We start from the raw sequence: 17888 nt of genomic DNA on the forward strand, positions 1-17888 counted from the left end.
AAAGAACAAGGAAAATGCGGTTGATATTGTAATTCGAATCCCATACAAAATGTAACTCATTATTTTAATACAAAGCATAACATTTTGCATGGTTTAATAAATACAGAGCAGATTTTTCGAGATTTAAACTCGTAACATTCCACCGCACAACAAACATCACTTTCACTTTGTTTGAAATGTGTCAAACCAAATCAACAATTCTACAAGACACAAAACCTGCTAATAAAAGCACCGACGAACAAAAACAAGGTGAAAATGCAGACTTCTCCGTGAGGAATGTGTGAACCCACTGGTGTGTGTAAATGAGCTGTTGGTTAAGGGTGTTGTACAGAGATAATTTGTGGTTCATTGGTGGCTATATTGAGATGTAACATCTTCCTAATTATCTCCACTGAGAGTCCATGTTTAATTGGAGTCCTGTGGCATGAGGACACATGCACGCACATCAAAAACTTGCATTTACATAAAACACATGCAAGTTTAACGTAAACATAATAAGAGAGTGTGATTAGCAGTCTCACATCTGACATTGCACTTCAACATCACAAGGAAGCTGCCAATTGGAATCAAAGGAATTGCTCTCTGTAGAGCAGTTTCTTTCTCCTGTTGGTATGCTCTGATCCTACATTGTTGATCAGGTGCTCCATAAACTAGGGCACAGCTTCCCGCCCTCTCTATTTCTCTGGACAAACACAGAAAGCAGTGATTGAGTTCAAAAAGGAGTAGAGCTGCGAAGTCATCCAACCGCTCTGTCGCATTATATTGCACCTTGGTTTCAGTCTGACTCTGGATTTCAAACAGTGAGGCAATAGCTCTTTTAAATCAAGGATGTCCAAACTCAGTCATGGAGGGCCACGGTCCCACACAGTTCAACTCCAACTTGCCTTAACACACCTGCGTCGACTGGAGTGACCGCGGGGCCGCCCACTGAGACGCAGCATTGGTTTTCAGCGTGAATGCTGCGAAAAAACACACAAAACCGGACCTGGTGCCAGAAGGAGAGGTTTGGCCCGAAGAGATTTGGTCGTTGACCCCATCAACGTGAAATCATGACTTTGCGTGAACATACACGGCACTTTCTAAAGCCAAGTGGCATGTTGTCTGTACACATTTTGCGCTATCCGCGTGCATGTCTACGGCGTGTGATTCCGCGTGCATGTCTACGCCGAAACGAACCATCATCTCAGCATGTATATCTACGCCGAGGGATTCTGCGTGAATGTCTACGCCGAAACGAACCATCATCTCAGCATGTATATCTACGCCGAGGGATTCTGCGTGAATGTCTACGCCGAAATGAACCATTGTGTGTCTGTGTGTGTATATGTGTGTGTGCGTGTCGGCCATAGACCCCATGGACATCCCGGTGACCCCTCTAGACCGAGGGAGACTAACTTGATAATAGCGTATATTGATAACTTGATAACCACTACTGCCAGCTGCTGCTGATTGCTTTTAAAAGAAAACGCTTCTTGTCTAGGATCTGTTAATAGCATATTAAATAATAAAATAATCGTGGTTTCCACAAATATTAGCACAATTGTTTTCAACATTGATAATAATAAGAATTTTTTTCTTGAGCACCAAATCAGCATATTAGAATTATATCACACTGAAGACCTGAGTAAAGGCTGCAGAACTTTCAGCATTGCCATTACAGCAACTAATGTAATTAATTGATGGTAATTAATGACAGAATTTTCATTTTTGGGTGAACTAACCCTTTAAGAGCTCGCTCATGTACTGGGGAGCTAAAACATTTAGTGCTTTGTAAGTAATTAGCAATATTTTAAAATGTATACAATGTTTAATTACTAACATCATTATACCTAACAGTACAAATATAATGTAAATGATAGATTAGTTGATTATAACGGGAGTTTTGGCGAGAGTCCAGACCTCAGTCACTGATAAACTGTTGTGTTGGTTGTTTTGTTTTGAGCTATTTTGATTGACAACTGCAGCGATTGTAAGGGGAGAGTTCTTTGATCGCTTTCTATGTATAATTTAATCACATAATTTAATCACAAGTTGACCGTTTAGTCATTTACTGACACATAGGCAAAAATCAGATCTGACTGTACATGAATCATTCCATATCAGAAATAACTGATCATAGATCAGAAATAACACGGTTAATTACATGTTGTTGTGGCATTAGTGTCGAGTCCATATTGTAAAAGTCTGTTTGAAAAGCCTGTGCTGTAATTGTGACTGATTTACCAAAGAATCCACACTGAAGTGAACCAAATACAAATAAATAATGCTTAACTGAGAGATTTACATTGTTGAAAATAAACACATTCCTAGCATTAGGATCCATCACTGATGTGCCCACATTGTCGCTATATGACAATTGAAATAAGCTGGATGACATCTCCGTTTTCTCCAGAGTGGCTGTACAGCCGAATCAAATTCTGTTGCATTATTTTCCTGTGAAGCTGCTTTGAAACAATCGGCATTGTAAAAAGCGCTGTATAAAAAAAGTTGACTTTGGAAGGTAATGTTGTTTTTTAAGTCCAGTGATTCGTATCACTTCTCTCCTTGTCATCTCACTAACACGCCAGTGCACTCTAAAAAATGCTGGGTTGTTTTAACCCAATGTTGGGTCAAATATGGACTAACCCAGCAATTGGGTTGTTTTAATCCTGCGGTTGGGTTAAATATTTGCTTAAGACAACCCAATCGTTGGGTTAAAACAACCCAACTGCTGGGTTAGTCCATATTTGACCCAACATTGGGTTGTTTTTTACCCAGAATTTTTTAGAGTGTGGGCCGGCCAAAGCGGCAATAATGAAGTTTGTGTTGATTTCTTCTGCAGAGGCGGTCTCTCACCTTAGACACATTCCAAATGAGTCTTACTCGACTTGGTTACAATAAAAGCTGTTTTTGGACTAACAAGTGAGTTTTCAGTTCTGAAACTACTGTGATGACCATAGACTGTAAAAAATATGGACGTAGTGTCCTTTATGTCCCCCATAGGTTTCTGAAGAGCAGTTTTGAAGCGTAAAGACGGATATTGCCTTCTTGGCAGCGCTTCACACTCCCAGATAACGAATGGGCCAAGATGTGGGACGTGGGTGGAGCTGAGGTGACGTGATGACAGCAGACAGACGGTAATCCATCTGTCACTCAAGTGGCCACGCCCTTAATTATGCAGAACATTTTTAATGAGGGCAAAATTAGCCGTATAGACCAAAAGTACATTCTTTTCTGCCGTAAAGTTGGGCATTTTAACATGGGACTCATTGAGATTCTGCGTCCTTCTGGAGCCTGATGAATTGCAGTTTAAGCCACTTCCTTATTGGCATCAAGAGAAACTGGGGGAGGTTGCTGCTTGTTGATGATCTCTTATATGTCAAAATCTCGAGGAAAATTAGATTTCTCCATTCATGACGCCATCAATATAATTTATGCAATACAGTTATACTGAGTAAAGGCTGCAGAAATTTCAGCATTACCATTACAGGAATAAATTACATTTATAAAATATATCAAAATAGAAATTATTGTTATTTTAAACTATAATGATATTTCACAATATTACTGTTTTTTTGTTTATTACTGTTTAAGTTTCATAAACTTAAAAACACTAAAATAACGTTTTAAACTGCACCAAACTGAGCAATAATATGTGCAGTTAAAAATATTTAATCAAATCAAGATTAACAGTTTATCTTCGAAAGTTATGCACTCAGAATCTGGTGTAAAACCACCATGAAAGGTATTAATGTGTATTGCAGTCAATATGGACTACTAAAACTGAGCTGTGTTTTGTGTATTTGTGCAGGTGTGCACATGCACAAATAGTTTTGTTCTGGCTGAACATCTGAGCCCATAGAGATTATGATGTATGCTCAGGTGTGTACATGTGTATTTGTCTATATAGTTAAGCATGCATTATTTATCTATGCTTGATAGTATGCATTCATCCCTCAAAGCCTGTGAGACTGATGTAATCGTGATGAGAGGCAGCTCTCATAGAGTACGTGAGGGGTGCTGTGGGCACATCCCTGGTGCTAAGGAACTACATCAATAACCACACAACATTCCCCACAAATGTGTTCTCAGCCAGTGACAGCCAGTCCCTGCAGCCTCCAACAAGCCCCCACAATCCCTTTCTATTTTTTCACTTCAGCTCTCTCACTCTTTCTCTGCAATCTAGGCCAGTGAAATGTGCTTATAATGCAGCTGACATTAAGAATTGGATTAAACATTATGCACATTCAATGCTCATGTCACTATAAAAAGCAAACACACACACACACACACACACACACACACACACACACACACACACACACACACACACACACACACACACACACACACTCACAGTTTGTGTTTTCATGTTTTGTGGGGACGTTCCATAGACATAATGATTTTTATACTGTAAAAACTGTATACTCTATCCGATTACACTAACCCAAACCCTAAACCTATCTATCACAAAAACCTTTCTGCATTTTTACCTTTCCAAAAAAACATCACTAAGTATGATTTATAAGGTGTTTTCCTCAGGGGACCCACAAGAACAAGGATTTCGGATATTGCCATCTTTGTGGGGACATTTTGTAGGGTTTACCATGCCACACACACGGGTGTTTTGTACTGTAGTCATGTAGTAAAATATTTAAAGGGATCCCCTGGTATTGAGACTTGTATGGCTTAATATAACATAAATGATGTCTCTTAATGAAATATGTAGTAGAAAACCCATGAAAGATCTACATTATTTAAAAAATAGATTTTATATTTGGACTATGGGCGGCGCCATTTTGTTTGCAGTCTAGGTTGATGACGTAGAATGGTTGCACTCGGCAATCAGCTGGCACTACCCGTAGCTATTTCTACCAAAACGCAACTCGAAAATTGTTTCAGTGTTAAACAAAACCAATTAATTGCTTTGTATTGTACTTAAAAACACACTCAAACATACATGTGCACACTAACTCACCTACACAAAGTCACAAAGAGATCGGCGGGTGGGCACACACACCTGACAGACTGCTCTGTCTCAATCGAGGTGTTGGGCTGCTCAGTCTACACGACAGGGGCTGAATCCGAAATCAACCCCTTATACACTGAAATAGGGCATTATTTGAAGGGATGGCCATTTGTAGTGGTGTCCGAAACCATAGTGGACATGTTCGAGTGCACTCATTCAGTCTCACGTTGCACCGCAATAACAAGTGTACAGCCAATGTACACGCAACAGCTGTCCGACTTCACGCACTAATTTTCATTCACTCCTTCAAGTTGTATTAGTGAACTAAAGTAAGGAATGTTATTCGTGTCTTAAAGATAAAAGTTTAAAGATTGAGGTTTCAATTCACTGAGCTTGTGCTCAAACTTTAATGCACGAACGAACATCCCCATGCATCATCACCAAAACATCCTGCCTCACTTCCTCATGCCCCCTATCCCATGGTTCTATACCTAGAGAGTTCCCTCTGCTGGTCACACTAAGTATTACAGTTAATCTACTGCATAGCAATCGTCTATCTATGATATCAATACAGGAAATAGTGAATGAGGGTGATGTATGTACGCACACAGTGTGGGTGTGTGTATCCTCGCCGATCTGTTGGGGTGTGTGTGAGTCTGTATGAAAGAGAGTGTGTGTGCACATGTATGTTTGAGTGTGTTTTCAGTACAATTACAAAGCAATTATTTAGTTTTGTTTAACACAAACAATTTTCGAGCTGCGTTGTGGTAAAAATAGCTACGGGTAGTGCCAGCTGATTGCCGAGTGCAACCATTCTACGTCATCAACCTAGAACGCAAACAAAATGCCGCCGCCTATAGTCCAAATATAAAATCTATTTTTTTAATAATGTAGATCTTTCATGGGTTTTCTACTACATATTTCAGTAAGAGACATCATTAATGTTATATTAAGCCATACAAGTCTCAACACCAGGGGATCCCTTTAAAAGGTTACTCAGCGATTGGCATTAAGCTTTGAATCAGTAGAAACCTGGTAGTATATTCGAATGATTGTGCGCGACTCTTGTTCAGCTCATGCTGCATTGAGCAGACACATTCAGTTTTTAATTGTAGTGTATGTTTTCTAACTGAACTAAATGATTGTGTTACTATAAAAATCAAAACGACGATGGGGTAGTGCCGTGGTGGGCAAGTGGTGTAATTGGTGGGAGTGGCCTCGTAGGGCAGCGAAGCAAGTGCATTCTGGGAGATGTTGTCTTTCATTAATATGTGCCAAAAATACATTTTCTGGCTTTTCTCAGTCTAGAAGGCACTAATTTATAAAATAATTTCACATTTCTACAACATAAATGACCCAATTTCAATATACATTTATCTTTCCATTGATGAAGTACCCCTTTAACAAAAGTCTTTTTTCCACTTATAATGTTAATAATGTTTTTGTTTTTTGCACAAAAGAAAAAGAAATAATTATGTGGAAAAACTATTATTTTCAAACCTCATTCTGACCCAGTCTGAAATAATCAGCTTTTAAGGGGCGAGCAAGGGCCAGTTAAGATTAGCTAATATCATTGCATATGAAAGATTGTCAATATGCAGTCAAATTCTCTAAATATAAAATCCTCCAACGCGATCCAAGACGTTAAAATAAAACATCCCCTTGTTTCCGATGCTGGGATCCTTCTGGAGCTGTTTTAACAGGACGCATCAAAGCAAACGCTCCTTTACCCTACTTCCATTTGTCCTCTTGTCGCCAGACTCAAGCACGTGGATTCGTGGAGTTAAATGAACATGCATCTGTATCCAGTGTAGACAGTGTAAAACACCACGCTTACATGCGGTGTAGGCAAGTGTAGCCCATGGTGTGATGATGTAAAACTATTCGTTGATGTCTTGCTCTGGAGGCACTCATATGCAAAGTTAACTTGCCAGTGTAATGTCACACAATATCCAAATGAGTATGTTTTTTGGGAACTGGCTAAAAAATAAGTGTTTTGTTTATAATTAGGAGGGCATTTTAAGCTCTGAAATTTGCAGGATATTGTAATTATAGTAAGACCTGCATATGTCAAAAGACCAGGCTATTTGATTTCTTCTGCCATGACGCCCATGAGCAGCTTCAATGAATTTCCACAAGGTTTCATATTTATTCACATTCTTGCTGGCAAGCGCATTGTGCAAGATTCCCATCATCCCTTTTATGCTTTCAGAAAGATTGGTGAAATCTTTATGAACTTGTGTAAAAGACTGCTGACCTGTGCTAAAGGTCACTGAGACCTTCAACAAGTCCTTCGCATAGAGGCACAGAGCTCTCTAGGTGTTAGACATGTGTTTGAGACATTCATTACCCTCGCCTTGGTGATTCAACCTTTCCAACACAGCTTTATTGAGCTCACACACTTTTAGTCCAACACATCCACACACATAGGTTCATTATCTGTCTTTGTACAAGGAGATTTTCTGTGGATTGCCTAAGGGAATGCAGTGAAACCCTCACTAAGGTTTGAGAGCTTTGAGTGTATATGTATGTGTATATTTGAGTATGTATGTCTGTGTGCATATGCAATTTCCTGTGTGCACTTTTTCTAAAAAAAACTATTTGTGTTTCCTCTTATAATTGGTCTTAATACTATACAAAACAATTCCATTTTTTATATACCTCTGCCTAGTCTCTATATTGCATGCTATAATACTGTATTTATATTTAAAATACACTTTATTACAAACAAATTGGGAATGCACACAGAATGCAATGATCAAATTTCAATATTCAGAATATAACATAGATGACATCAAATGTTTAAACAGAGAAAAAATATAATTTTAATGGAAAATTAAGTTGATTTTAAATTTCATGGCATCAACACATCTCAAAAAAGTTGGGACAAGGCCATGTTTACCACTGTGTGGCATCTGCTCTTCTCTTTAAAGTAGTCTGCAAATGTCTGGGGACTGAGGAGACAAGTTGCTCAAGTTTAGGTATAGGAATGTTGTCCCATTCTGGTCTAATACAGCTTCTAGTTGCTCAACTGTATTAGGTCTTCTTTAGCGCATCTTCATCTTTATGATGTGCCAAATGTTTTCTATGGTTGAAAGATCTGGACTGCAGGCTGGATATTTCAGTAAACAGATCATTTTTCTACGCAGCCATGATGTTGTAATTGATGCAGTATGTGGTCTGGTATTGTCATGCTGGAAAATGCAAGGTCTTCCCTGAAAGAGAAGGAAAACATGGCAAAAAACGCTGCACAATGAGAAGAGGTGACCGGACCCTGAGGAAGATTGTGGAGAAGGACCGATTCCAGACCTTGGGGGACCTGCGGAAGCAGTGGACTGAGTCTGGAGTAGAAACATCCAGAGCCACCGTGCACAGGCGTGTGCAATAAATGGGCTACAGGTGCCGCATTCCCCAGGTCAAGCCACTTTTGGGTACAGGGAAGCAGCAATGGACTGTTGCTCAGTGGTTCAAAGTACTTTTTTCGGATGAAAGCAAATTTTGCATGTCATTCGGAAATCAAGGTGCCAGAGTCTGGAGGAAGACTGGGGAGAAGGAAATGCCAAAATGCCTGAGGTCCAGTGTCAAGTACCCACAGTCAGTGATGGTCTGGGGTGCCATGTCAGCTGCTGGTGTTGGTCCACTGTGTTTTATCAAGGGCAGGGTCAATGCAGCTAGCTGTCAGGAGATTTTGGAGCACTTCATGCTTCCATCTGCTGAAAAGCTTTATGGAGATGAAGATTTCGTTTTTCAGCACGACCTGGCACCTGCTCACAGTGCCAAAACCACTGGTAAATGGTTTACTGACCATGGTATTACTGTGCTCAACTGGCCTGCCAACTCTCCTGATCTGAACCCCATAGAGAATCTGTGGGATATTGTGAAGAGAAAGTTGAGAGATGCAAGACCCAACACTCTGGATGAGCTTAAGGCCGCTATCGAAGCATCCTGGGCCTCCATAACACCTCAGCAGTGCCACAGGCTGATCGCCTCCATGCCACGCCGCACTGAAGCAGTCATTTCTGCAAAAGGATTCCTGACCAAGTATTGAGTGCATAACTAAACATAATTATTTGAACGTTGACTTTTTTTGTATTAAAAACACTTTTCTTTTATTGGTCGGACGAAATATGCTAATTTTTTGAGATTTGAGATTTCATGAGCTGTATGCCAAAATCATCAGTATTAAAACAATAAAAGACCTGAAATATTTCAGTTGGTGTGCAATGAATCTAAAACATATGAAAGTTAATTTTTTATAATTACATTATGGAAAATAATGAACTTTATCACAGTATGCTAATTTTTTGAGAAGGACCTGTATATAAAACATTAACTGCATTACAATGTACAAACATTTTGAGAATGTGTTGTTATTATTAAATCATTTTTAAAGAGCAACTTCAATTGAGCATTATGATGACAAATGTAAACTAATCGGAAAAATTGGGGCAATATATATATTATATATTGCCAGAAGTCTGGTTCGTGTGGTCCATCCAAACAGATGAGCTACTGTAGCTCAAATTGCTCAAGAAGTTAATGCTGGTTCTGATAAAAAAAAAAATAATGTCAGAATACACAGTGTATCACATTTTGTTGCATATGGGACTGCATAGCCCCAGACCAGTCAGGGTGCCCATGCTGACCCCTGTTCACTGCCAAAAGCACCAACAGTGGACACGTGAGCATCAGAACTGGACCACGGAGCAATGGAAGAAGGTGGCCTGGTCTGATGAATCACATTTTCTTTTACATCACGTGGATGGCCGGGTGCGAGTGCTTGTGGGTCTAGTGGAGTCCATGCCTCGACGGGTCAGGGCTGTTTCAGCAGCAAAAGTGGGATCAACACATTATTACCAACACACATACATATATGTTGTGGCAAAAAAAACAACAACAACATACTATTACATAAATACAAATAACAGGTGTGTGAGAACTGGCATTGTTTCTCGGAATGTGTGCATCAGATTTGATTGTGAATAATTTATTTACCGGTTCTCATTATGATAATCCTATAAATGCTGTCATGCAATTTGAAAATCCCATCACCACAAATGCAGCATTCTGCAGCTTAATGTCACATTCATATATCCTGTCTCATTACAATAAGAGCCAAAGCAGCATTGCGACAATACCAAATCAAAAGATCATCCCCGCATTTCCTCAAAGATGTCTGAGAACATCATAATTTATTATTTTATTACATTTTGTTACAGTAGTGCATTTTGCTACACATTTAATGTGCAACAAAGATACAGCTATTGATTGTTGGCTATGTGAAGACTAACCGATCAATTATCACATTTGCCCTCCTACATGTGTATTGTCAGAAAAAAATACCCAACATTTTACTAAAGCCTCTGTCTCTTGCTTTTGCTCTGTCTCTCTCTATTACAGACGGCGTGTCATCATGATATCCTTCAGTCACACCGCTCTCTCTTCCTTTTCTCCCTCTCTCTCACTCTCTCATATCAGATAGTGTTGGCCTCTCTCAGGGGAATGCAAGCTGGCAGTGGCCTGTCCCATCTGTCAGACAGAGGATGAGGAGGAGTGAGGGTGTGTGTATGCGTGTGCATGTTGGCGTGTGAATGAAGTTATAAGCGCAAGGAATGCCTTCTTGGATGTATGGAGTTGCATAGATTGTTCTGGAATAGTGCGCAGTGCAAAATGTTAATGCAATCATTTATGATTTACAGTGCATCCAGAAAGTATTCACAGCACTTACTTTTTCCACATTGTTATATTACAGCCTTATTCGAAAATTGATTCAATTAATTATTTGTTTCCTTAATTCTACAAACAATATCCAATAATGAGAATGTTAAAGACATTTGTTTGAAATCTATGCAAATGTATGAAAAAATTAAATATCACATAAGTATTCACAGACTTCGCTCGATACTTTGTTAAAGCGCTTTTGTTACCAGTTACAGCTTCAAGTCTTTTTGAGTATTATGGTACAGCTTGGCACACCTATTTTTGGACAGTTTCGCCCCCATTCTTTTTTGCAGGACCTCTCAAGCAAAGCAATTTTCAGATCTCGACAGAGATGTTCAATTGGGTTCAAGTCTGGGCTCTGGCTAGGCCACTCAAGGTCATTCATAGAGTTGTCCCATAGCTACTCCTTGGTTATCTTGGCTGTGTCCTTAGGGTTGTTGTCCTGTTGGAAGATCTGCCCCAGTCTGAGGTCCAGAGCGCTCAGGTGCAGGTTTTCATCAAGGATGTATATGTACATTGCTGCATTCATATTTCCCTTGATCCTGAATAATCTCCCAGTACCTGCCGTTGAAAAAACACCCCCACTGCATGATGCTGCCACCACCATGCTTCACTGTAGAAAAGGTATTGGCCAGGTGATGTGTGGTGCTTGGTTTCCACCAGGCAAGACACTTTCTATTTACGCCAAAGAATTCAATCTTTGCTTTGTTATCAAAGAATTTAGTTTCTCATGGTCTGAGAGCCCTTCAGGTGCCTTTTGGCAAACTCCAGGTGGCCTTTTACTGAGGAGCGGCTTCCGTCTAGCCACTCTACCATACAGACCTAATTGGTGGAGTGCTGCAGAGATGGTTGTTCTTCTGGAAATTTCTCCTCTTTCCACAAAGAAACGATGGAGCTCTGTCATATTGACCGTCAGATTCTTAGATCACTGACTAAAGCCCCTCTCCCCTGATTGCTCAGGTTGTCCGGGCAGCCAGCTCTAAGAAGAACCTTGTGGTTCCAACTTCTTCCATTTGCGGATGATGGGGGCCACTGTGCTCATTGGATCCTTTAATGCTGCAGAAAATGTTTCTGTACCCTTCCTCAGATTTGGGCCTTGATCCAATCCTGTCTCTGAGGTCTACAGACAATTCCTTGGACTTTGTGGCTTGGTTTGTGCTCTGACATGCTCTGTTAACTGTGGGACTAAGACAGTTAAGCCTTTCCAAATCATGTCCAATCGACTGAATTTATCACAGGTGAACTCCAGTCAAGTTCTAGAAACATTTCAAGGATGATCAGTGGGAACAGGATGCACCTGAGCTCAATTTTGAGTGTCATGGCAAAGGCTGTGAAAACGTATGTACATGTTATTTTTTCCCCCTAAATAAATGTGCAAAGATTTCAAAAAACCTCTTTCAAGTTGTCATAATGGGTTATTGTTTGTAGAATTGAGGAAAAATATATACATTTAATCCATTTTTGGAATAAGGCTGTAACATAACACAATGTGGAAAAAGTGAAGCTCTGTGAATATTTTCTGGATGCACTGTATGTTTGAACTAATGTTGTGGATGGGAAGACAGATAGAAAAGCAGATGAATGCATTTGATGGGAGAGAGGGAGAAAAAAGAGGATGAGTTCTAAATCATCACGATTTTCTGCATAATTAAACTCTATTGTGGCATGTCAGAGCTCTGAGCGACACAAGTGTGTATGTTGTTCAGTGCTGCCCCCTGCTGTTAGTAATGTGTCAACGACACATCATACAGACAGCGGAAGGTGTGCTTTTGTTCATAAAGAGGACAGGCTGTTCTGCAGAGCTGTCTCTCCTTCTCTGTAGACTCTCTTTTGAACACTGGAAGCAGAATCAATGTTCCTTCGCTAGCAAATGCTCTTACCACATTTTCCAGTTCAACGAGAGTGCAGCATAAGAAGCCGGGGACGAGCCTGCAAACATGCAGTTGTATAGAGAGTGGCGTGAATAAAGTCTAAAGATACAATACTGCATGACTTTTGAAATTAACACATGCTTTTAAAGTAAAATATGGTGTTATAACGCAAACGTTTACATGATGACGTGTTGCCTTTTTTAAAGTGTGACTCAGCACTTCATGTTCCAAAGCAATATCAGAGAATCTTAGACGCATTTCATCTAAGATTCATGCCGGTTTTGAAGGGCTGTTTTTATTGTGATCATTTTGAATTGTAAGATGTCAGAAAACCCAATAAACCATCATTACTCCCACCCCCCGTATTGTTCAGAACATCTCTGCACGTCGTTCCCATCCATTTATAATCTTCACAGAGGAAGAGTAAATGATTGCATTGCTTGCTGCCGCCAGCAAGACAGCAGGCTTTCTCCATTAATGCTTTTTAATCTAGTCCATTTTGTATTTAGGGCTGTTAGAATCACACCTGAGTTATCTACAAAAAAGACCATAAAAGAGGAAAGCCACTCTCCCATGATGTCCATGTCTATTGATTTTCAGATAATGCAATTCATTCAACATGTTTACAGTGTATTTTGCTGCATTGCAGCTGTTTGGCGCTATATGGTGCTGAGAGAAATTCAACAATATAAACTTAATCTGATACTTAGCAATTTGGGAAGACGCTGCAGGAACTTCAAAGCAATAATGTTTTATGATCGATGAGAGAAATAATTAGAATCACACTGTGGAGGAAAGGATACTCAGCCATATGAGAACACTGTAGATTTAAATAATTGAAAGCTACTAGTATGGAATCAGTGCTTGTCTGACAAGGAAAATGGGTAGAGATGTAGTGGACTCTGAAATAGGGGTGTAACGGTACACGTATTTGTACCGAAACATTTTGGTACAATTTTTGACAGTTATTTTTTTTAAATTCATACTTCACTACGAGTTCCCACACTAACATATTAAGTATTCTGTCCATTTTATCACGAAATTCAAATGATAAATGCTGTTTTGACACTCTTCAATGTGACATAATAAATCACTGTGTAGGTGCATCAGTTCAAGCGGCAGCGCGGCGCGAGGGAACGCAATCATCTCTTCTATAGTCAAAGAATAAACATCTTAAGAAATGTTGGGGATACATTACATCTTACTGAAATGTATCATACATATCGTATTGTGTAATTATTCAATTAGTGTTTAAACGGCGGTAAGACGTCAATAAAACAGCTTGTAAACAATGTCAGGTAGCATTGCATTTACCTCAGGCAAGTCATTGAGTGTCCACGGCTGGTTTGTTCACTACAGATGTTAACTCTTTCACTAAATATATGCACTATATTAGCCTATATATTTAAAGGAAAACACTGACTTTTTGGGATTTTAGCTTATTCACCGTATTCCCCACAGTTAGATAGGTCCATACATACCATTCTTATCTCCGTGCGTGCCATAACTCTGACCCACCGCTAGCCTAGCTTAGCACAGAGACTGGAGGTAAACGGCTCTATCGAGCCTACTGCTCAATAAGTGAGAAAATGATGCCAACTTTTTCCTATTTACATGTTTTGATGTGTAAAGTTACATCGTGCACTAAGACCAAGCGAAAAAATGAAAAGCTGATTTTCTAGACTGATATGGCTTGGAACTATACTCTCATTCCTGCGTAATGATCCAGGAACTTTGCTACCATGAGTGCAGCAGGCGCAATGATATTATGCAGCGCCTGAAAATAATCCCCAGCATGTTCCCTGTGCAAGGAGGTTGACACGTTGGCAACGTTGACGGAAGTTACCCTAATTTCAGGCGCTGCGTAATATCATCAAAAAAGGGACAGCCACTGAGTATAAATGATTGAAGGAATAATTCCAACAACGAATTGGAGTAAAAACATATACGTTTAGAATTAGATTTAGTTTCGAGTTAATGCAAAAACTCCCTTATGCAAAGTGTACATGTTTGCAATATGTTAGTTGAGTGTTAAAGGACAACTCCGGTGAGAAATGAACCTAGGGGTAATTAACAGATGGTAACAGAGTAGATCATTCTATGGGATGCGTTTTCTTGAAAATCGAATGTAAACAGTTTTATCTCTAAAAACAGATTAGCAACGCTTGTCTATGGGGCACAGGGTAGACACAGGGTGGTAAAATTAAATCGCTAGTAAATACCACTAACAAGGCTCAAAATAGCCTCACACTAACACGGTAGCATAATGAGGGTCCCTACATGCAAACCGAAGCATTGAGAACTTTGTAAGAGTACAAACAGTTTAATAAGAAGATACGTTGTAAACATAGTGCCTTACGCGTTCACGGACAGGCACCATCTCGAAAAACAGTCTCGATGAATCGATCTACGAGCGCTGTTCTAAGTGAGCTGGTCGATAGGAATTATGTTTGTGAAATGTAATAACATGGACATTTTTGTATTTATTTATTTTTTCTCTCTGTTGTGTTCAGTGTTTTCTTCCGGAAACAACGGACCATATGAGATTCCAAGTCACAGTTCATTACTTAGCAGAGCTCTCGTCGCTCGATGAGTCGAGACTGTTTTCCAAGATGGCGCCTGTCCGTGAACGCGTAATGCAGTATGTCTATAAACTGTCTTCTTATTAAACTGTTTGTACTCTTACAAAGTTCTCAATGCTTCGGTTTGCATGTTGGGACCCTCATTATGCTACTGTGTTAGTGTGAGGCTATTTTTAGCCTTGTTAGTGGTATTAACTAGCGATTTAATTTCACTACTCTGTGCCCCATAGACTAGTGTTATAAGCTAATCTGTTTTTAAAGATAAAACTCTTTACATTCGAGTTCCATGAAAACGCATCCCAGAGAACGATCTACTCGGTAACCATCTGTTAATTACCCCTAGGTTCATTTCTCACCAGAGTTGTCCTTTAATTGTTTACCAGCAGCCATATCACCCTGTAGCCCAAGACTGGTTTCCCACTAAAGCTAAGCAGGGCCGAGCCTGGTCAGTACCTGGATGGGAGACCAACTGGGAAAACCAGGTAGCTGCTGGTAGAGGTGTTAGTGAGGCCAGCAGGGGGCGCTCACCCTGTGGTCTGTGTGGGTCCTAACGCCCCAGTATAGTGATGGGGACACTGTACTGTCAAAGAGCACTGTCCTTCGGATGAGACGTTAAACCGAGGTCCTGACTCTCTGTGGACGTTAAAAATCCCAGGATGTTCTTCGATAAAGAGTAGGGGTGTAACCCCGGCATCCTGGCCAAATTTGCCCACTGGCCTCTGTCCATCATGGCCTCCTAATCTTCCCCCTATCCTGATCGGCTGCATCACTCGGTCTCCTCTCCAACAATCAGCTGGTGTGTGGTGAGCGTTCTGGCGCAATATGGCTGCCGTCGCATCATCCAGGTGGATGCTGCACATTGGTGGTGGTTGAGGAGATTCCCCCTTCTATGTAAAGCGCTTTGAGTGCCTAGAAAAGCGCTATATAAATGTAATGAATTAGAATTAGAATTAATTGTTACATCTCAAAATAAATAGCAACTGAATTTAGGCTAATAGTTTGGGCTCTGTTGTTAACCTTTAATATAGTAATGTGCAACTAAGGGCTCCGTATAGTTTACAGCATTATCTTTAAGAAATGGTAATTGAATTCACTTAAGGACAGACACAATTTGTTCAGAAATTGTTTAAGAAGCTCTTTAATAAAAATAAATAAAAAGCAATCTTATATTTAGTATTCTCTCCCCTGCTGTACTGAACCCGTACCGAACTGCGACTTCAAAACCAAGGTGTGAGTACCGTTCCACCCCTAAAGTGATCAAAGACTAGTATAGTTTAGGACAGTAAATATTCAAAACACTGCACCACCGTTGCTGTCTGCTGGAAAAGTCGCTTCACAGATGATAGAGATACTGAGATTAATGGAAGGAAATGAAACCACAGAGGTGAAATTCCCTTTTCTCCCTGATGCACATCCGAACAGGTCAGTTCCCCAGAGCCGCCAGACAGAATTTCAGAGCAGCTTGTAAGCGGCACAGATATTTGCTTGAATTAAGAAGCGAGTCATGATATTTTAAAAAAGCTGCATCATTTGACTGTTAATTTATGAGTCCAGCATGTGAAGTCTATGACTGGCTAATGGCTCTTATGTGTTTCTTAGCTGCATTTCAAACGTTCTACCCACTGACCCACTTTTTAATAGAGTGATGATAAGATATTGATCACAGAGACGCCCTGTGAACAAGCGAACAGGCAGGCGTCGACAAAACGCGCCATTCTAACGAACTAAAATGAAGAATGTAAAACGCTGTCAGTGTGTCGGTGGAAAAGCTCACAGACGCCTGCGAGTGTAGATAGCTCCCATCAAACCATCACTGTACTCTTCACAAGATATCTGTGCTGTTATCTGATAATGACAAAGGATATCGGCCCATCAATCACAGCAAGGACGCCTCTAGCAACTGTCAGAGAGAAAGAGAGAGCAGGAGGGGGAAAAAAAACATTCTTGGGGACTGTGAGATGAGAGATGGAGGTGACACATGCATGATTACGCTCTGCTCTGTTCCAGTCCCCTCACGCAGCTACGGCCAGTCGGCCCTGCGAGGAGATGGAGACGTACTCGAATCGCAGGTGCACGGAGGTAGATGCTAATGAATCCGTTCCAGCATGATGTTAATTTAGATTAATGAGGGGAAAAGGCCTGGGAGCGAACAGTGTCCAACAATAGAAAAATCATGTGAATCATGTGAACAACCATGTTTATAAAAGAAGAGGCTATACTCACACTCGTGTTGTTCCAAAACCCGTATGCTGTTCTTTTTTTCCTGTGGAATACTCAGAGAATTTTTGTCACCTATGTATGCTGCAGCTCTCAAGTCAAATGAATTGAAAAAAGTACATTTCATTTTTGGATGAAAATGGCTTTTAGAGAATGTGTAATATCCAAAAAAAAAAAAAAAAAAAAAAAGATAAACTTAATGAGAAAACAAATGGATGAAATGACATTTATAATGTGATTTTTTCCCCTTCAATTCTGTATGCAAATAAAAATTAGTTGTGCAAAAACACAAAACTTGGAAGTATAATAAAGTTTATTAGTGTTTTGTTATTGTTAACTAAAACTATTAAAATAGTTTTTTGTTAATTGAAATAACTAAAATAATATATATATGTATATATATATATATATATATATATATATATATATATATATATATATATATATATATATATATATATATATATGAATGAATGAATATGAATATCTTATATAGATGAAATATATAAGATATGAAACATGAAATATATTAGATGAAAACCATAAAAA

General features: G+C 39.7%; 1 pseudogene; it reads left to right on the forward strand.

Moving 5' to 3' along the window:
• Positions 1 to 15500: 15500 nt before the first annotated feature.
• LOC137048604 (5S ribosomal RNA) lies at positions 15501 to 15617 on the forward strand (annotated as a pseudogene).
• Positions 15618 to 17888: the final 2271 nt, after the last annotated feature.

This window comes from Pseudorasbora parva, chromosome 19 (genome assembly GCF_024679245.1).
Source record: "Pseudorasbora parva isolate DD20220531a chromosome 19, ASM2467924v1, whole genome shotgun sequence".
Taxonomy (NCBI): Eukaryota; Metazoa; Chordata; class Actinopteri; order Cypriniformes; family Gobionidae; genus Pseudorasbora; species Pseudorasbora parva.